We start from the raw sequence: 22,208 nt of genomic DNA, 5'->3' as shown, positions 1-22,208 counted from the left end.
TTAACTGCCTGTTTCTTGTTAAAGAAAATCAGGAGGCCCTGGCCGGTTGGCTCAGTGGTAGAACGTCAGCCTGGCGTGCAGGAGTCCTGGGTTCAATTCCCGGCCGGGGCACACAGGAGAAGCGCCCATCTGCTTCTCCACCCCTCCCCCTCTCCTTCCTCTCTATCTCTCTCTTCCCTTCCCCCAGCCGAGGCTCCATTAGAGCAAAGTTGGCCCGGGCGCTGAGGATGGCTCTATGGCCTCTGCCTCAGGCACTAGAATGGCTCTGGTTGCGGCAGAGCAACGCCTCAGATGGGCAGAGCATCGCCCCCTGGTGGGCATGCCAGGTGGATCCCAGTCGGGCGCATGCAGGAGTCTGTCTGACTGCCTCCCCATTTCCAACTTCAGAAAAATACAAAAAAAAAAAAAAAAAAGAAAAGAAAATCAGGAAATCACTATGTGCAGTTTACCATACCCATAAGGGCAAAGGAATCCAACCAAGCCCTCGCTAGGACACTAAAAATCTTTCTCTTTACAGTGAGGGGAAAATGCATTTCTTGGATTGCAATCCTGTTTGCAGAACAATTTGTACAAATAGGGAAAAATGAATCAAGTTATTGCTCAGAGGACTACTTCAGGCTATATGACAGCGGTGTGCCCTTTAGATTTGTTTTCAGTCTAGCTGATTTGAGTCATTGCCCAAGACAAATTGCTGTCAAGTGAATTTTCCTCTGTGCAGATGATGAGAGCCTTTCTAAACATGGCCTTGCTGTTATAGTTGATGTGTTTGGCATTATTGGCCTATGAATTACATTAGACCAATGACTTAGGAAGCCATAACCTACGCTATACACTGGCCACATTGCACACAAAGTGCACAAGCACAATGTATTTTTCTGACATATATCTAGGTAGCAAATGGAAAAGTTGTAGCATAAATTACTTAGAAAACATTTTTTTCTAATTTCAAAGTTCTTTTTATTTTTTTTTTATTTTTTATTTTTTTTCATTTTCCTGAAGCTGGAAACAGGGAGAGACAGTCAGACAGACTCCCACATGCGCCCGACCGGGATCCACCCGGCACGCCCACCAGGGGCAACGCTCTGCCCACCAGGGGGCGATGCTCTGCCCATCCTGGGCGTCGCCATGTTGCGACCAGAGCCACTCTAGCGCCTGAGGCAGAGGCCACAGAGCCATCCCCAGCGCCCAGGCCATCTTTGCTCCAATGGAGCCTTGGCTGCGGGAGGGGAAGAGATAGACAGAGGGGAAAGCGCGGCGGAGGGGTGGAGAAGCAAATGGGCGCTTCTCCTGTGTGCCCTGGCCGGGAATCGAACCCGGGTCCTCCGCATGCTAGGCCGACGCTCTACCGCTGAGCCAACCGGCCAGGGCCTTTATTTCATTTTTAATGTGAATTTTTAGTGTAATAATAGCTTCTTCTTGTCTTTGAATGTTTAATAATTTATATTATCTAAATCCAGTTGACCAGGAAAACAAATTATGTTGAGTAAGAAATGGAAGTGGTCACTGTGACTATCCCATCAAACAGGGTAGTGAAATTATTAGGTTTTATAATGGGGAGAGCAACGGACAATAAGAACCTTGAGAGGGAAAGTAGTTTATAATATCTGCCTTGTGATTTTAAGTTTTGTGAGTCTCTGATCTGTCCAGAAATTCAGGCTGTGACCCTTCTCTAAGTTTACACATGCACAAAAAATCAAAGTGTCAAGCGATGAAACAACAGATGTTACACTCAGGTAACCTGAGGTCAGAGTACCAAAAGGAAGCCTAGACTGAAACAGATGCTGAAATAGGAACTGAGATCAGGAAACCAGAAGTCAAAGTAGGGTGGGTAGGAGAGAAATCATAACTCATAAGACAGAGGCGAAGGAATCACCTGGAGAACCTGGGAGGCTTTGACACTTGGCTACAGTTTTTCCCATGTTAATGTCTTTGAATTGATAACCTCTTCAATGCATTGCAGGCCCCACCACAATATAGGTCAGAAAAGAATTTCTTTGGAGTATATAAAGAGAAATCATGGTTCAAGATTAAATTGGAGCAAGGAGATTGAGTCATGATTGCTATGGAAAAAGACATGATAAGTTCATGAAGTATAATAATCACAGGACTGATTTATTCACTCTCAATTATTTATTGAGCTCCTACTATGTAGACTAAGTGCTAGGAATATATCAGTGAACCCTACAGATAGAAACCCTGTGTCCTTCAAGTTTGCTCCAAGTGGGTAGACACAGAAAATAGACAAAATAATTATGTAGTACATTAAACAGAGATAAATTCCATAGAGAAAATCAAAATAGGAAGTATTCTTCAGAATTAGATTCCCCAAGGATACATTTTCTAGCTCTATTAAAGCTAGCCAAGATTAGTATTATTAAAAATATAAAACCACATCTGAAATTCCTTCTTGTTTCTATTAACTCTATTGATTAACTGAATATATTCACTGTATCTACAACCAGTAACTTTGGAGCACAAATTAAAATTGAAATAGTGTGGTCTCAAGAGGGAGCAGCCTTTTTACACTGAAGTAAAATAAAGAAAATATGCCCTTACATATTTCTTAGAGAATTGGCTGTTTATGACCAGGATGGCAATGGACTCCCACCACACCACAAGGAGGTTTCCAACGCTGTTTACCTCCAGCTGGTCAGGACAAGTAGAAGCCATTCAAAGAGGTGGGGTGTGTGAGTGTGCGTGTGTGTGTGTGTGTGTGTGTGTGTTCCATAACATAAGACAGGGGTCCCCAAACTGTGGCCCGCGGGCTACATGCGGCCCTCTGAGGCCATTTATCCGGCCCCCGCCGCACTTCCGGAAGGGGCACCTCTTTCATTGGTGGTCAGTGAGAGGAGCATAGTTCCCACTGAAATACTGGTCAGTTTGTTGATTGAAATTTACTTGTTCTTTATTTTAAATATTGTATTTGTTCCCTTTTTTAAAAAAATTTTACTTTAAAATAAGATACGTGCAGTGTGCATAGGGATTTGTTCATAGGTTTTTTTTATAGTCCAGCCCTCCAACAGTCTGAGGGACAGTGAACTGGCCCCCTGTGTAAAAAGTTTGGGGACCCCTGACATAAGACTTCTTGGGCAACTTGATTGCCTTTATAAAAATTTAAGTTGCTCATCATTAAATGGAAATTTTGGGGAATAAAGGTATTATGTAAACTCCTTTACATGAGAAGGGATTTAGGCTACATTTAGTTCTTTATTTTAAATAACTTATATTCTCCAAAATTTCCAAGTGCAAGCCTTTAAACAGAACATTGGCTAGAGTCAGTAGCAAAAATGAGCGGTCTTAGCAAACTCATTCATATGTTCTCTCTCCCTAGAGCTCCAGTTTGTATCTCCAGCTGCCTACTAGACCTCACCGCTTCAATTGCCCACAAGTACCACAAACTTGGCATTTTAAAAATCATATTCATCAACCTCTACTGACCAATTTTCACCATTGACTCTGGCCAAAACTAGGGTGGTCACTTGTCTTTAACTCCTGCCTCTTGTTCTTAACATCTAGACAGCCACTCCCTCTGATTAATACCTGACAACTCTAGAATCCATGCCCATAAACTATTTAGCACAGTACCTGCTTAAAAGTTTTTAAAAGTGATGGTACGTAAAAATGCTCAAAAATCATTGATTCCCCCCCCCCTTCTCACACCCAGTCACTTTGTAGTTCAAGCCTTCTTTCTCGTTTTATTCCGTGGACTATTAGTGATCTGATCTTCCACCTGTATCATACATTTCAACCTTCTAATGAATCCTCCATGCTCCTACCAAAAAGGCAGATTCTAAATTTCTAAATTTCAAATTTCACACTGACCAGATTATGTCAAGCCCTTGCATAAAAATCTTTTTTGATTCTATAGCATTGTACTCATGTGTCTTTATGGTGTGAATACTAAGTGGCCTTTTTTTTTTTAAGGGAGAGGAGGGGAGATAGACAAACTGCTGCATGCGTCCCAAGTGGGATCTACCCACCAACCCAGTCTGGGCCACCTACCAACCCTGTTTGAGACTGATGCTCGAAACAATCAAGCCACTGGCTGCAAGAGGGAAAGAGAGAGAAGGGAGAGAGGAAGGGAAAGAGAAACAGATGGTCACTTCTCATGTGTGCCTTGACCAGGGATCGAACCTGGGACGTCTATACACCAGGCCAACGCTCTCTCCACTGAGCCAGCCAGCCAGGGCCCCTAAATGGCCTTTTCATCTCATCTTTAGCTTTCCCACTGGGTTTACTCTTGAGAGCAGTACTCAGTCAAAACTTCAACATGACAAACCCCTAATAAGGATATAAAATCTTAATTATGTTAATAAATCATTCTTGATTCAAAGTGAAAGAGCAAAATTCAACAGATTGCTCTTTGGTCGTCCAGTGAACATTGGAATATTAACTAGAATTTTATGCTAGGGCCTTTCACCAGCCCAACTTGGTTCCTCTGTCCTTTCTTTGCCTCTCCCATTAGCCAGTACTTGTCAAATTTTCCTGCATAGGAGTTAAAAATTAATTCTTGCCTTTCCCTAAGTGGAGTTGTTCTTTCTGATCTTGCCACCTTTGAAGTTTCTCTGGCTGGGCTAATAATCAAATGAACAGAAACAGATTAACAGGAGAACAGCAATTTGTAATATTTGTGCATGGGGAATTCACATTAGCATGAACATTCCAAAGACAGCGAAACAACATTGAATATATATGACATTTTTGGACAAAGGAGAAAGGGGGGCAGGGTGTTAGATTTCAGAAGTGAGAATGAGTGTTTTATAAGTAGTTGAGAAAGAGCAGACATACATGGCACAAAAATTCATGCTGCAAGGCACAGAAACATGGGACACAGGGGTATCTCGCTCCCAGTCACCTGCCTGAAGCCCCCTTATTTACCACATTTAATTCAGATGAGGCTAAGGCAGCATTCTAAGATCATCCTGAAGCAGGTTTTTTTCTATTTTGATCTCTTGGGTAGGAAAGAGGGGAGGGTCCAAGGTTCTTCCTGAGTTTTCTTTCTTAACTGCTTAAAGTCAATATCCCAAAAGGGCAGCTTCAAGGAGGCAAAACTTTGTTCCCCTTCACCTGTTACTACTTAAATTCCTTCATTCCTGGTCATTCTCACTGACCGTCCCCTCCCTGCTGCTCCTCACTCCTTTCCTTTACTGAACTGCAGTTGGGTCCTGCCTGATTCCCTTGCTTTCATTCTGTCCCCCTCCAGTCTGCTGCCCCAGTGAAGCTCAGTGCTCTACCAATTTAATTGTCATAAAATGTCACTTGCATTCTGTTTCAGAATCACTCATTATTTTCTTTTGTGAGTCAAGTCAAGACTCACACACTTCATTCTGTAATCTTAAATCCTAAATAAGCTCACTACCTCACTTATTTGTGAAGTCATCTCCCTCTGACTATAAAGATTCTCTCCTCAGTGAGACCTGCTGCCTCATTGCTCTTCCTCATTTAAGACCTCTCTGCTCTTGCCTTTCCCCAACTGGAGTTCTTTCTGATCCAGCTCCTGCATGTGCCTTAAGGCTCAGGGTGCACATCACCCATGCTGCTGTCCCCAGTCCCTGAACTGTATGTAACCTGACCTTTGTGAGAGGCAGCTTCAGGTGGTGGGGAGAATACACTGAAAGTTTGGTGTCAGTTCTGTCATTAAGCTCTTGATTTCTAGACGTGTGATTTCGGCAGCTTAATTTTATTTCCTCTCTCAGAGCTGGTACCCTTGTCATAAACTCAAGTGCATGGTTTAAATGACTTATGGGGGGGAAATGCTCCAAAAACTTTAAAACATTATGCAGCTCTAAATTGTTGTTTCACCTATACAGTTTAATCCTTGTACATTTTCTTGTTCCCTTTTCACCTTGTGTATACTTCCCATCTTTTATGAGTGTTTTAAGGATATATATAAGGTGAAGTACCAAGACACATTTCTCATTTACTGAATATTATTCGTTCTTGTCCTGTTCAGCCCACACCATAGCAGATATTCACTGAACTTGCTTCTGTCAAGAGACTCCAATGCTTACAAGTATCAGGTGCTATAGTGAAAGTATAGAATAGTATTTGGTACAGGGATAGAGTAACAGGAAGAAAATGGGGTGGCCAGAAAGAAGCAGACTGATGAGGGACTGGCCTGCCCCAACACTGATTTCGTTTGTGTCCAAAGACAAGCTCAGGATTTAGACCTCCTAGGTACATTCTTCAACCTTTTTAGACAATAGTGATAGAACTACCTCAGTTTCTTATGAATAACACAGTTCTTACACAGAGCAGGCTCTCAAATGTTTGTTGAATTCAGTATCCACATAATTTTCATACCATTATGCGTGCACACCCACAGAATGTTTATATTCACATATGCGTGTCAATGGCTTTGTCTGTCACTGCTGACATTTATTCATAGTTTCTTTTTTCATTTTGAATTTCATACTCATGTAACAGCAGTGTGTTGGCCTTGTCTGCAAAGTGGCACTGATATTCACATTTGCATGTATCTGTGCAGTGTTTGATGGGCGTGCCTGATAATTTGCTGAAATCATAGATAGGAAATCAGGAACTACCTTAATTATTTAGATTGCTAGGAAATTATCTAGAAAAGTGTTGCATTATATATAATAGTAAACTTACTCAAATCCCACTTACAATGAAAAATAAAGAATAATAATCATTAAATGAGAATTTATTTTATTTTTGCACAGGTGTCTTCTAGCTCCCTTCTCACACGTGGCTCCCTGAGAATAAAGGATATGGTAGTGGAATGCAGGAATTTATGATTCTGCCGAGTATCCATCTTACAAGGGAGATAAAAATTGTGACAAGTCTTGATTGATAAACTATCCTTGGACAATAAAAATAATGATTAGATACTTCTTATAACTCTTACTATCCCTGGATCACTGAGTCTTTCTACTCAGCTAAAAAGCAAACTAGTCAAACAGAAAAAAAAATGATTCTTGTTTTTAAGAACTTAATCATTTACAATAGAATAAAGAGAAGGATAGTGTTGGGCAGATAAAATGTATTATGCTCACTTTGTTAAAGATAACACGAGGAGGCCGTCGCCCAGGTGATATTAATGTGTGTTGGGGTGGGCTAAAGGCAGGCAGAATCCTTGTAGCCTGGGGCTTGGTTTTGGGATTAAGCCTTTCCTACCCTTTTTGATGTAGGGCGGTACAATCCAATCATGCCTCAGAGAAGTGACTTTGTATTATAGACTACCCTATTTTGTATATTGGATTAGAGGTTGTGAAGCTACACTATAAAATAGGGGTAGAACGGGAACTTGCTCTTGGTTCCTGAGATTATCATTAGAAGAGAGAGCAGAGGAGAGCAGAGAAAGGCCACGTGGAGGAGGCCAGGAGAAGCAGCCAAGATGGCAGAGTGCTGAGTGAGATGCCAGTTTGTGTAGAGTTTGTATCTGGGATAAGGAAGGAGATGGGGAACAGAGGTGAATAAGGCTGGTGAGCTAGAAACCTTTGATTCTAGGAAACTCGGATAAGTCAGTAGCTTTGTGAGCACTGAATGTGACTGGGTTTTGGAGCCCAGTGTGTATTTTTACTTGCCCGCCGGGTGCAAGCTAGAATTAAAGACTATGGCCCATCAGCTTTTGGCTCCACTGTTTCTTTACCGACTGTCCGAATCCAATGCAAACCTGCATGGGCTGGGCTGCTCTGATGGTGGCCCTGGCCGCTGGCTTTACAGATAGTAACCACAGCAAAACAACTGAGAGAAATGGGATTTGCCTGTTACCCGTTTCTCCAAAATAAATCATTGAAGATTTCAATTGTTTCATTGAAAGTAGATTTTCTAGCATGAAGATGATAGCTTATGCCTGCTCTCCAGTCCCCAGCTGGGCTGGGTGAGGGCTGGCGCTTCGGTTGAGCCAGCCTGGCTATGAAAACATACCTGCATAGCAGAGTGGGGAAATAGCCAAACAACAAAACGAAGCCGTATGCTTTTGAAATTCCGCATATCATTGCTTTCATTAAATGGGTGTTTCTAAGGGAATGTATTTTTAAATGAAATACATTCAGCTAATTCCAAATGTGTTCTTTCATTTTACTAGGCTTTCACAATGGGATCTTAGTTGGTTTCACTTCCTGGTTTGTCCACACAAGCCTGTTGCTGGGCAATGTTTAAATAAAATGTTTGAGAGAAGAAACTTGTTTTATGATAGGTGAAAGCACTTTGGTTTGATTTAGATATAGTTCACATAGTAATTTTTATAGAAATAAGATTTCTGATGCCTAAACTTGTAAATCAGTTGCTTAAAGAAAATGCTGTAAAAAAGAAAAAAATCTTTGGCACTGGATTTAATTAAGTTACCTTGTGGTGAAGTCATCTACAGCACTGTTTGAGTAAGCACCAGTTGTGAAACAAATGAAATGTTGGCCCATAATTACAGTAATTGTAACTTGATTTTAAACCGAGGTTTGATTGCATGATGAGTGACAGTGCCTAATGACTTTTCCAGGAGAAGGGCCCAGTATATTCTTAAGATGATGGCTTGCTAATGGTGTGTTTAGCATGGCCACTGGCACATCTGGCAGCCTTTTGTGTGTTTTAAATAACTGTTCTTGTGTGATATGGCATGAAATCTTTGGCTATTAATTTGGAAAGTCATATATTTTACCCCAAAGCATCTAATTTTACTAAAGTGTTCAGGTACCACCTAGTGTAAAGCAAACAAACAAATTAAAAAAAACAAACCCTAATGATAATACCTAATGAAATCCATTTCTCTTTGGAAAATATCAATTAAGACTTGCTGGAAAAAATCTGCTTCCTTAAAATCTAAATGTTTTGTTCAGTTGCATCATTTTACTGGCTAATCTGATAGTTTGATTTTTTAAGTATAACTATTTTTCTACTTGAAAATTTCTACTTTAATTTTTAATTTTATTTTTGTTTTATTTTACAAGATGATACCCTAATGCAGAATTAGGCTTCCTGCTCTCATTCTCTAACTCCCTTCCTGATGCTTTCAAATTAATTTCCCTAGTATACAATAATGTGTCCTTAAAGGTATTTTTTTCCATGAGACCTTAATATACAATAATATGTTCTTAAAGATTTTGTTCCCATGAGACCCCCTGCTCAGATACCATCTGTAATTCCCTACTGATTGTATGATCAAATCTAAATTCATTTCTGCTCTCATGAGAATATCCGGCTATTCTAAAAGTGAAATTTTTACTTCAGCCATTTCTTGGGTGGCTGTTATATGCTAAGGTCTGAGCTATGTCTTAAATAGTTCTTAGCCTAACATTCCAGATTTTCTTTAATATTTGACCCTAATCAACTTCATAATCTTCATTATTTGTCTCAGAAATACCACTCCATTTATATGTGTCATCACTAACTCCTTAAATTCACCTTGGCTTACTCCTACCTTCTTTTATCCCCCATTGCTCCACATAAAATATTATGTGCCCTATGAACACCTTATTCTTTCACCTCCCCCTATATAAATTATCTGCTCTTTCTTGGCCCAACTTATAACTCCTATGCTTTCATTATTATTCCTTGGGTATATATTGCCTTAAGACGCAAGTATGCAATCTATTTGTTCGATTTTTCTTATATTTATGCCTTATTTTACCAAAGCATAAACTCCTTTTGAGGGTCCTGTCTTAGCTTGACACTTTTCTATTGCCCTGTAGCATCTTGGACGATGCTTGGCATCTAGCAGAAGCCAGGCCATGATTGTTGAGCAAACCTGGTGTCAGAGTGGATGCGCGATAAGACATTCCTCTTACAACTTTTTTTTTTTCCTGAAGCTGGAAACGGGGAGAGACAGTCAGACAGACTCCCGCATGCGCCCATCCAGGATCCACGCGGCACACCCACCAGGGGCGACGCTCTGCCCCTCCGGGGCGTCGCTCTGCCGCAACCAGAGCCACTCCAGTGCCTGGGGCAGAGGCCAAAGAGCCATCCCCAGCGCCCGGGCCATCCTTGCTTCAATGGAGCCTTGGCTGCGGGAGGGAAAGAGAGAGACAGAGAGGAAGGGGGGGGGTGGAGAAGCAAATGGGCGCCTCTCCCATGTGCCCTGGCCTGGAATCGAACCCGGGTCCCCCGCACACCAGGCTGACACCCTACCGCTGAGCCAACCGGCCAGGGCCCTCTTACAACTTTTGTAAGGTATTTTTCCCCGCCGAGAAGGAAGGAAGGGGGCTGGAGCCACAAAGTGTGGAATAGCAAAGGCTTTATTTAGTACAGAGCGCATCCCACCTGGTGAGGTTCCCTGGCCCCGGGGAAAGATGGAGGCCAGGGAAGTTGCAAGTGGTGACCCGTGTGGGAGATATTTAAAGGGTCCCTAGGGTGGTCGAGCTAATATGACGTGGTGAAATCTCACTGGCTGGCAGACGGTCGCTTTTTTCCAAAGAGTTCCTGCGAAGCCTCTTTTGGCGCTCTTGGTTGTGGGCGGTCCTAGCCAAAGTTCGAGGGTCTGACCTTTCCCATTATCCACCGACCTTACAACTTTCTATTGGGAACCACTTTTCTGGCCAATACAATGTTGGTGGTACCTAGTGTTATCTTTATTTCTAACTCTATTCATCTCACAGTGATGAAATTATTGCCTTCCTTGAATAGATAAGATTTTCCATAGTAAAAACAGATGGTGTTGTCAAATATAAATAGAAAAATATTATTTCTTGTGGTGGTTAAGAAAAAAAAGATACAGGAAAAAGAAAAAAAACATACCATAAGCTGTCTTGGCACAATCTTTCTGCCTTTCAAGTTGGGTTGCTAAGAAATAACATGTAGCTCATTTGTTATGCACAAAGGAGAAACTTAAGTTTGACTAGAGATTATGCATGTTGTGCAGCTGAATTTGTCACTAAGCCAGACAAAGCCCAACCCTGATTTAAAAGTCATGTGTTAAACTTTCAGATGGGGAATGTGGCTTTTGTCCTCTGGGAAGCCATCAGACCTACAATTCCCAGGGAGAACTCAGTTTCTGTCTTTTGCTAACTAACACCAAATCAAGCTACAGGATCCTGCTGAGTTCTGAAGTGCAATGTGCAGAAACCCTACCTGCTACCTTTGAAATGTAGGCATTCTACCTGATTCCCATTAGTTAGTTATTTGTGGGGTTTTTTTAGAAACCTGATCCTACTCCATCACTTCAGTATGCCCTGAGCAGCCTTTAATTATTCCTAATGCTGTGGCTGAGCTAAATCCCATCTCTTCTCTGCTGATAGGGCTCAAGTGGAGTCTTCACTTGCTAAAGAATTCAGGTACCCTTGAGTGTCATGTAGAGTTTGGTGGATTGAAGATAAAATGATGTAGCTATAACAGGAAGTATTGTGGTGTTTGCTCCAAACAAGGGAGTCTAATTTTTATTGTTTTGTCTGTTAATTTAAAATATTTTTATTGCATTTATTGTAGTGATGTTGGTTAATAAGATCATCTAGGCCCTGGCCGGTTGGCTCAGCGGTAGAGCGTCGGCCTAGCGTGCGGAGGACCCGGGTTCGATTCCCGGCCAGGGCACATAGGAGAAGCGCCCATTTGCTTCTCCACCCCTCCGCCGCGCTTTCCTCTCTGTCTCTCTCTTCCCCTCCCGCAGCCAAGGCTCCATTGGAGCAAAGATGGCCCGGGCGCTGGGCATGGCTCTGTGGCCTCTGCCTCAGGCGCTAGAGTGGCTCTGGTCGCAATATGGCGACGCCCAGGATGGGCAGAGCATCGCCCCCTGGGGGGCAGAGCACCGCCCCTGGTGGGTGTGCCGGGTGGATCCCGGTCGGGCGCATGCGGGAGTCTGTCTGACTGTCTCTCCCTGTTTCCAGCTTCAGAAAAATGAAAAAAAAAAAAAAAAACAAAACAAAAAAAAAAAAAAACAAAAACAAAAAAAAAAGATCATCTAGGTTTCAAGTATATATTTCTGATATGAATCTGTGTATTGTCTTGTGTGTCTACCACCCAAAGTCAAATCATCTTCCACCACCATATATTTGACACCTTTTATCCTTTACTACCCCCTTAACACTCTTTCCTCTGGTAATGACCATACTATTGTCTGTGTCTATAAATTTTTGTTTTTGTTTGCTTTTACTGTTTGGTTATTTATTGCTTTCTATTTGACTTAGTTCACTTAGCATGATATTCTCAAGGTCTATTCATGTTGCAAATGACAGGCAGTATTTCAGTGGTTTTCAACCTTTTTACACTTGGGAACCAGTAAAAATAGGAGGATTATTTCAGGGACCACTAAGGCAAAAATCACCCTGAGCATAAGCAAATTCGACTAAGATCATTGGGTCTATAATCTTCATAGAACAGCAGGGTGGTTAACACTCTTGGAATCAATACGGAATTTCTGGCAGACTGGTCTATGGATGGCAGGTTAAAAAACACTGCAGTATTGCATCTTTTCTTATGGCTGAGTAGCATTCCATTGTAATAAGTATCATATCTTCTTTATCCAATCTGCTATCGAAGGACACTTTTGTTGTTTCCATTCCTTGGCCATCATGAATAATGTTGCAGTGAACATAGAGGTACATATATCTTTAAAAATAAATGTTTTCAAACTTTTCAGGTGGATACCAAAAAGAGGGCTTGCTAAGCTCTATTCCTATTTTTTTGAGGAACAACCATACTGTCTTCCATACTGGCTGTACCAGTTTACATTCCCACCAACAGTTCTTTTTTCTCCACTACCTCTCCAACACTTGTTCATTAATGTTTAATAGCAGCTCCTGCCTGCTAAGCCCTGGGTGTACAATGATAAGCATGATACTTGTAGAACAGACCTCATAGAGCTTATAGTTTACTGGGAGAGAAATAAACTTTTAATCAAAAAATCAGATGAAGGTGGGTGATAAGAGCTATGAAACAAGGGATGGGGAACTAAAAGAGCATGTTGTGAAGAGCCTGGTTGGAGAGGGCAGGGAGGACATTCTTTAGAAAGTAATTTCTATATGTCCTTTACTTGGGATGGCAATGGCTTAAATGCCTGCCCTGTTTGGTAAGCTTGAGCTTCTATGTGGACTGCTTGGCACTGTTTCAAATTGCAACTACTTTATATAAGAATTAGCTCTTGGCCCTGGCCGGTTGGCTCAGCAGTAGAGCGTCGGCCTGGCATGCAGGAGTACCGGGTTCGATTCCCGGCCAGGGCACACAGGAGAGGCGCCCATTTGCTTCTCCACCCCTCCCCCTCTCCTTCCTCTCTGTCTCTCTCTTCCCCTCCCGCAGCGAGGCTCCTTTGGAGCAAAGATGGCCCGGGCGCTGGGGATGGCTCTGTGGCCTCTGTGGCGCTAGAATGGCTCTGGATGCAACAGAGCGATGCCCCAGAGGGGCAAAGCATCACCCCCTGGTGGGCCTGCCGGGTGGATCCCAGTCGGGCGCATGCGGGAGTCTGACTGCCTCCCCGTTTCCAGCTTCGGAAAAATGAAAAAAAAAAAAAAGAATTAGCTCTTGTGTGAGACTATTCTTATTTGGTCTTTGCGTCTGGTACCTGGCACAGAGTTCCTAAAACCCTTGGCATGTCCTGGTAGGGAGCATCTTTTGATATTCATAATGAGTCCCTACCAACCATACCTGAGTTTATGCTAATGAAGGGACTCATGGTGGGCTTCCAGATAGTATCAAGATGGCGACTGGTCCCCGGAGGAACCAGTCATGAGGATTGGAACTTTCAGTCTACCCCTGACCTCTGAAAAGAGGAGAGGGGCTTGAGATTTTCAATAACCAATGGGCAGCAATTTAATCAGTCATGCCTAAATAATGAAACTTTCATAAATACCCCTAAATTAACAGGATTAGGGAGACTCCAGCTTGGTGGACAGATTGAGGTGCTGGGAGGGTGGCATACTTGGAGAGGGGCTGGGAACTCCCCCCATCCCTCCACAGAACACCTTGTCCTGTGCATCTCTTCCATTTAGCCTTTCCTGAGTTGTATCCTTTCTAATAAAACAGTAATACGAGGTAAAGTGTTGTTCTTAGTTCTGTGAGTTGTTCTATGTTTTAGTGAATTATTAAACTCAAGGAGGTGGTTGTGGGAACTCCTGAATTTGTCATCAAGTCAGACAGAAGGGTAAGTAGTCTGGGTACCAGGACTTGTGACTCGTGTCTGAAGTGGGAACAGTCTTGTGGGACTGAACCCTTAAACATGTTGTGTCTGACACTAACTCATGTCAGAATAGGATTGCGCTGTAAGACACCCAGTTCATGTGAGAGAAAATCATGTCAGAGGAAAAGACACCCCGCTGTGTTTATCCTAAATGTAAACCAGACTTTGTTCTGCTGCAGTAGAGGAGCAAACAGAAACCAGGGAGCCTGGCCAGCAGTCATTAACCCACTTGCAAATATGAAGCGTTGATTTGACACCAAGGTGAGAGTGAACTTCTTTCTTAAAATAATAGATGACATAAGAGCCTGGTTTTTCAAAACTGACCTGTTTCTCTTATAGTATTCTTGCCCAGTGCTTCACTTACCACATGTTATTTCAGGGAAAGTAGGAGCATGAAGAGATAAGCAGTGTTGACGGACTACAGTGTTTTAAAAGGTCTTTTTGGCCCTGGCCAGTGGCTCAGTGGATAGAGTAACAGCCAGACATCCTGGTTCGATTTCCAGTTGGAGCACACAGCAGAAGGTATCATCTGCTGCTCCTCTCCTCCCCTCCCTCTCCCCTTTCTCTTTTCCTCTCCCTCAGCTAGTGCTTTGATTAGTTTGAGTGTGGCCCTGGGTGCTAAAATAGCTCAGTTGGTCCAAGCACCTCAGCTTTGGGTGCTAAAAATAGCTCAATACTCAAGCATTGGTTGAGGACTGGGTTGCTGGGTGGAGCCCAGTCAGGGTGCATGCAGGAGTCTGCCTATCTCCTCTCAGCTCATGTAAATAAAAAAATAAAAAATAAATAAAAGGTCTTCGCTGTGCTGGGCAGAGAAGCAGAGTGTTTTTCTTCTTTTTCTTCTCTTTCTCCTCCTCCTCCTCCTCCTCCTCCTTCTTCTTCTTCTTCTTCTTCTTCTTCTCTCTCTCTCTCTCTCTCTCTCTCTCTCTCTCTCTCTCTCCAGTCCAAACTGATAGAATGTAAATGGTCCATTATCAGTCCATTATTGCAAGGTTGATTCAGAGAATAACTTTTTACTCAGGTTATCCTCTCACAGTGCAGTTCTGTGTTGTTTGGGCCACGTAGTTCTGCCTGGACCCCTGGGCCTTTTTGCGAAGATCTTTTTGACTTTGTAGTAGGATTTAAATGTTATGAGGTGTCAGTGACCTTGTAACACTTGCTCTTTGGTTTCCTTGGAACCAAAGTGAAGGCAACTCAAGCTCACTTCATGGGTTGTTTTGTTTCAGTTTATGATAATGTTCCGAGGCCGTCCTCTTTTAGTTAGTTTACCAGCAAAGAAATGGCTTTCTTTATGACTTCCCCTTTACATTTATGTGCCCCTTCAATGATTTCAAAGTACTTCCACAGTAATTATTCTACCACTAATATCAACTCTTAGGGTGATATTAGTGTGATTGTCCATATTGTACAGCTGAGGACGGGAAGGCTGGGATTGGGTGAATGATTTGCCTAAGCCAGTGCGGTTGGGGTGGAGACAGCCTGGGACTCCTGTCCGGGCACACTTCACACTGCACCCATGGAAAGCCAGCCCCCACCTCTCACTCACCCTGTGGGGGGAGTGAAGAAGCTGAAGCTTCAGTCAATCAGCAGCATGGCCCCTCGGGGTTGGCAAAAGCAAAGGTATAAAAGTAAAGTAAAATTGGGCAGTCTGCACTTGCCTAAAGCAGCTTAGAACATTTCCAAGGCAACACGTCAGCAGGAGGAGCAATATGTGTATTCCCAGAATTGACGGCTACAATCATGACTCTTGCTTCTGTAATAATTCCCAGCATTTGGGAACATAGACACCAGTAACATATAGATAGAAGCAAAGTAAGAGGCTTTGAAAATCCCTTCCCCTGTAGTTGAAACTGTATCAAAATCTATGCCCTGGGCAGTGTGAGTGAGGTTAGAGGTGGCCATACTGCCTTGGAAGGTTGCCCCGCAGTGAGCCACATGGTGAAGCATCCTCTCTTCCTATCCCAGCTGTTCTCAAGTGAGCGATGGTCACAGTGATTACAGAATATATTTTTCAGTCAGCCCAGCCATTTGGGGTCAAACTCGAGCATTCCTGGACAGGAAATAGCAAGAGTCAATAAAACAAGCTGCATAGCTCTTTTTCCGTTAAGTTCTATTGCCAGATCTTCCCCACCTCTCCTTGAGACATTATGTTGTCTTTATAATAATGAAGAGCAAATCAGGAGGCTTATAATCATATTGAATGTATGAAAAGTGAAATAAAATCAAAACCTTATTTTTGTACAGTTTTGAAGTTTATACTTAGAACCGACCACCTCCTGGCTGTGTGGAGAACCATACAGTGTGTAAACCTGCCTTTACCTTGGATTGGTTGGTGCCGTATTTTTGTGTCTGTGCCAACACTGGAGTGGTCACTGGAGTCATGTGATCTATTGAAAAATATGGCATGGAAATTACTAATTTAGGTGGAGAGCCAAACCCCCTAATATCCAACCTGGTTTCTTTTTACATGATAATACTTTAAAGCCAACCTGTAAAAGATTCATTTTAGATACAACTACTACTCTGTTACTAAATTACCATTTTTGAGTGCTTAGTACCTGTGACTTTGCTAAGTATTTCATTTATAGTTATCTCATTTAATTGTTACAACAACTTCATTAATATCTATTTTACAGATGAGAAAATTGATACTTAGCTTATCTAAGGTCAAGCAGGTGGTAAATGACAAAGTCGAACTTGATCTTAACCATTCTGCTGCCCTCCCTGCCAGGGGTCTCAAATATTCATAAGAGTTTTAGGGTAAGAACTAGACCTAACAAGTGAAATATAGGCAGTAACAACACATTGAGGTCATGTGATACTCCTTTATTAAGTCATATTTTGGTAATATGGTATTAATTTATTTGAACCACATCTTACTAGGAAGGCAGGAAGAAGAGCCATGTAGAACATTCTCCCAGCATAGATTAAACTTTGGGTATCCCTCCTGTTATTAAATTGGTGGGTAAATGTTTCTGTGTCAAGAGGTTGTGTGGGCAGGATGTGCCCTCGCTCTGGCTATCTATCATGTCGATCTTAATTATTTAACAGAGACAGGCAGGCTAGAGAGCACTTGTTGATTTTGTTTCACTAAATGAATTACTGAGTAATGAGCAAGAAAAATATACAGATCTGATTTTTTTTTTATTACAGTCTCTCTAAAAGTTAGATTGCAGAATTTTTAAACACTTTTATTGAATTTATTGGGGTGACATTGGTTAATAAAATTACCTAGGTTTCAGGTGTACAATTCTGTAAGACATTATCTGTAAATCATATTGTGTGTTCACCACCCCAAGTCAAATGAGAGATGTCATAGTCTATATAAAACTCCATTTTATATAGCTCACTGGAGAGGCGGTGTAGCAGATGGCTCTTAAAGTTGGTGTGAATTCTGGGTTTGCTTTGTGAACTTGAGCAAGGTTTTTAGTTTCTCCAGCTCTCAGCTTTCTCACCGTTAGAGTTGAACTCATAATACCTACCACACCGAGTACAAAGTAAATCAGATCCTTCTCTCTTGCATTTCCTGCCCCCTTTTCATGCAACAAATAGTTACTTGACTCCCTTGTGTTAGCTCCTGTCCTGTGCACTGAGCTCTTCTTTTAAGAGCTCAAAGTGAGAGGCAGGAAGATACCTAACCAGCTGTTTGTGATGCAATTTAATGGAAGTTTAGTAGAACTGTCAGCATCCCCTGAATGCTATAGTAGCACAAGGTATGGAACAAATACATGTTTTGGGGCTCAGTGGGCAGCAGTGTTCATTTTAAACATTCTTTGTGTTTAATGGTCATTTACTACTTGGTGAACATTAAGCCCTTGTATGTTATGGTCAGAAATTAGCTCAATCTAAACAATAGGCTAGTGTGCATTGCATGGCAATTTGGTTTTTTTCATTGAGTTTAGAATATGTTATACCAAATGTAGCATTCTTTACAATGATCACTATCAGAAGTTATTGATTCTATAAGACTGAAACCATTCAAGTACATGCTATGTTGTTGGTCTGATCATAGCTCACAGGGTTTTGGAATTACAGCACATACAGAGCTCCTAGTCTGTGGCAGGCCCTGGGGAAACAAGAAATCTCTTTGCCATCCTAGAGTATCTGGTCTTGGGGAAGGTGGACAGGGCATGATACACACTGTCCTTCTTTGGGTGATAGCTTCATAATTCCACTGGTTCCAGTATTATTCCTGTTGTATCATACTGTTAATTGTACAAAGAAGAATTGTGAACTGTGATTTTAAAAGATAGCAAAGTCATTTAGGAATGCTGTGTCATTTATCCAGTGATCCATTACTGATTCAAAATGACTCACTGTCATTATGAAGCAGCCAGTCCTGTTGAATTTGACAGCGTTTCCCTGTTCAGATTTGTTAGATATCATATTTGGTGGGGAAGTTGGCAACTGTGACTTTTTCTCCTTTCTTCCTGAGGGGTGAAGGCTTAACCTTCTGATTCTCTGTGTCTTCCATAAGGGGATGGAAATGCGTGAGGCTCTGTCTCCACACTCTATTTTGCCACACTTTCTGACCCACTGTGCGAGTGCACCGATTGTGTCCCCAGATCTTTCAGAGAGCCAGGCCTCCTCCTCCATGCCCTTGGCTCTAACTGGGTATTATCCTGACCTGGGATCATTTGTTCACACAATAATTATTTGCTAAGTTTTTTATGATGGGGACAAGGACAAGACTGAGACATGGGGTCACTGTAGGTGAGCTAATAACTTGTTACCCTGGGGAGGCTGTGATTTGATGTCGCTTCACACTGTTATTCTTTAAATACTTGTTGCTGACATTTTTAAGAGGAGAAGACAAGCACTCTATCACAGGGAGGAGTAGCCAAGGAGGCTCTCTGGTTCCCCCCCTGCCCGTTCCCAGGATCTCAACTGACCAGAAGAAAAATAGCAGGCTCCTTATCTTTCCTTCCCACCACAGTCTGTACAATCCCTGAGAAAAGTTCTGTAAAATACTGTTTTTGTTCAGTCTTCTTAAGTTTCCAGGGATGTTTTCAACATCCCATTGATGAACTGGTGCATGGAAGCCACTGTAATATCCAGGCCATCAATCTAGCACTGGGAAGAGTCACCAGGCTAGGTCCTGGGATACTGCCTCGTCTTCAAGGAACTTGTGGCAATAGCTCACGCTGTATTATAACACTGAGAACTATTAGTAAAGTGTTCTAGGAACAGAGAAGAAAGGGCGGCGATTCGTCCTGTGGATGTCAGGGTGGCGCATGGAGGTGATCCCAGTGCGGGGCAGAGGGTAAAGTGAAATGTTCCTTTCAAACTGAAATAATGGGATACTTTAATTTTACACTTTCTACAGCCTTAAACTTAGGGAATTGCACAAAGCAAGGAATAAGTGTGAAGTGTGCTGTAGCAGTGATTCTTACCATATCTGATGACCAGCAAAATGCCTTCAAGTGACTATGAGGAGATTCTTGACTTCTTGCTAAATCGTAAATTTTTAAATTTTATTTAACTTATCACTAAAAGACAAACACACCCAAATGGAAAGCGATTCTTAAAGTCCAAAATTTTACAGTGATTCTTTGTTTTACTGCAGAAGAGTTTGTTTTGTAAATCTCCATTATTTCTATTGACAAGCAAGAAATTAGAGCATGCAGACTTCTCCATTTTTACGGTGAAAACCTTGGGGCCTGTGTTTTCCATCAGAAGGCTTGGTTGCCCTATTGTTCCTTGATCCACAGTTGCTGGGGAGTATGCCCTTGTAAATATCTTTAGGGGAAACTTCTGAAAGGAGCTTTTACTAATAAAGGGAATTCTCAATGTTTTGTTTTCTCTTCCAGATTTGTAGGTGATTTTCTAGAATTGATTTTTTTAACAGAATATACATGTCTTGTGTCCTGCTGGGGAAAGAAGATGTTTTTGAGGGAGTAGGTGGTAATATGTACCAGTTTTAGAACAGTCATTAGCATAGCAAACTGGAGAAGCCCTTGTGCTGCTGGGCAGCTGGGCTGGCAGAGTTACTGTGCGTCCCAGGGCTGTTTTTCTCCTCCCCGACATGGGTGTTTCTTCTGGTCCAAGAAGCATGATCATTTAGTATATTCACATTCTCATCCTTTTAACTTGTACTTCTGTTTGCTGCTGGGGAGGAAGAAATGCGATAACTTCTGCAATGGTTTCTAAAATTAGAGTGATTTGGCTTTAGCCTGGATAAAGAACCTGAACTATATATTTTGTTGTTTTTTACTTGACAGCCGTGGTTGTGCTCTGAGATGACAAGTTGTCATTATGAGAGAGCTTTCATTAAGTTCTACATTTATATCTTCTCAGCAAAATATTCCTCTGGTTTAGATCAATGTTAAGTAGAACAAAAGAATAAAGCTTGTTAATAAAACATCTTGGAAAGCTTTCACCCAACTTAATCAAAGAAATGAAAAATAAAGCAGTAATAATTTTTTTGTACATATGAAATTAGTGAACTTTTTTTTTTTTAAATGATGATTTTCAAATCTGGTGAGACTTCTACTCATATTGTTTATAGAAAAGAAGTGTACCTTTCTTGGGACATGATTTGATGTTACACATCAGAGGCCTTAAAATGTTCATGCTCTTTGAACCTGTTACTCTCTTTTGGAAGTCTATGCAAAGGAAATCATATGAACGGAGTATAGAGATGTTTACAGCATTATTAGTAATAAAAAGAAAAAAAATCTAATATTCCATAGTAAAATGGTTTTGTAAACTATGACATACCCATGTATGAACTATGTTTAGGGAAACTGGAACGACATCAAGAAAGCCTATGAGAAACGATGAAGCAAAGGAGATCTCTGTGTTGTGCCATTGCATTTTACAACACAACTGTGGAAATCCAGCAGTCCGGCAGAACAACACAGAACAAAACAAAAACCTGGGAAGAGAAAATAATCACAAATATCAAATCTTTTTCCTGCCCTTTCTTCCTATTTCCTGTAAGAAGCATAGATATATAGTCAATGGGTTTTTCTATCGTTTATTTATGAAGTGAGTGATAACCTTAGATATAATGTTTATCTTATTTTTCACTAAAAATTTGATGTCCATATTTTATGCTTTATAAATTGCCGTGGTGATGAGATTTTAATCTCTGATTTGTGACAGTGATTTGTTATTTCCCGGATATTAGTTAACACCTTTTGTGAGAGGTCAGAGGTGATCTCTTTAACAACACTCACTTTTTTTTAAATGTTACTTTTTGCATGTTTTATAAAGTGTTATAGATAGTAGAAACTTTAGAACCACAAAAATAGATAAATTGTGTTGCAGTCCTGTGATGCATAAAATATAACAATATGTTTATGATTTCTCTTTAGGAATTTTTCAAGTAGAAGCTAATTGCAGAGTTTGCAGTTGATCAGCATTCGTAGGGTAAGATTAACGTTCTAAATTGTGAACACATGGCAAGATAATTACTATTACATTGGTAGGTTGGGGTAAACAAATATTGAATACTTAGTATGAAAAAAGATAACTATTTTTATAGATGGTTTGAATAAAATCTTTTTGATGTTTTCAAACCAGTAATACAGAAAACTAAGTCTATATACATTTTGGTAAAATGTTATCTTCCTGTGTTTTGTCAGTTTTGTATATAGGAAAGTGTGTGTGTGTGTTGTCATTTTTTAACATTAAAAATCTAAAGAATGTAATAAATGTCTATAGTAGACTTAAATTACATGATTCCATGTCTATATTTTTCTGATTTTTGTTTAAGGCAGTGTTTTTTAATTCATAGAATTGGTTTGCCATGTTTCCACAGTAAGAGTTGTCTATGCTTTCCTAGAGGTAGGTCTGAAATAAACAAGCCTTATGCTCTGTTGCACCTGTAAGCATCATTCTTCTTTTATAGTTGTAGAAGATTAATCTTAAATTAGCTCTGTGGCAGAGCTTTTGACTTTGATATAATAAATGATCAATTTTTACACTTTATTAAATGGCATGATGCTGTAGTGTTGTGAATACAATATATGTCTTAAAAGTGTGTTACCCAGTTCTAAACATATAGTCAAGGTTGAGCAGTGGTGAGGACAGTGGGTCTATTCCCTTGTATTCTGAATCCTTCTTTTCATAGATTACTCTGACTTCTTGAGTATATCCACATTTCCCCGCTGATTCATTGACTTGACTACAAATTTTTAAAAGCTAACAT

General features: G+C 41.1%; 1 protein-coding gene across 6 annotated transcripts in view; it reads left to right on the top strand.

Moving 5' to 3' along the window:
- LRRC8B (leucine rich repeat containing 8 VRAC subunit B) overlaps nucleotides 1-22,208 on the top strand; it is an 82,660-nt gene that overhangs the window by 24,086 nt on the left and 36,366 nt on the right. For 4 of the 6 annotated variants that reach the window (XR_010750286.1, XM_066376839.1, XM_066376842.1 and 1 more), the window contains one exon: nucleotides 21,373-21,427. The exons of 1 other annotated variant lie outside the window; for it this stretch is intronic. The gene's annotated coding sequence lies outside the window, so the exon portion shown is untranslated. Of the gene's footprint in view, nucleotides 1-2,567; nucleotides 2,679-21,372; nucleotides 21,428-22,208 lie in introns of all 6 variants that reach the window. One more of the 6 variants, XM_066376840.1, reaches the window with a different exon arrangement.

The sequence above is a fragment of the Saccopteryx leptura genome, chromosome 3 (assembly GCF_036850995.1).
Source record: "Saccopteryx leptura isolate mSacLep1 chromosome 3, mSacLep1_pri_phased_curated, whole genome shotgun sequence".
In the NCBI taxonomy this organism is placed as follows: domain Eukaryota; kingdom Metazoa; phylum Chordata; class Mammalia; order Chiroptera; family Emballonuridae; genus Saccopteryx; species Saccopteryx leptura.
This window is presented reverse-complemented; position numbering and strand designations above follow the sequence as displayed.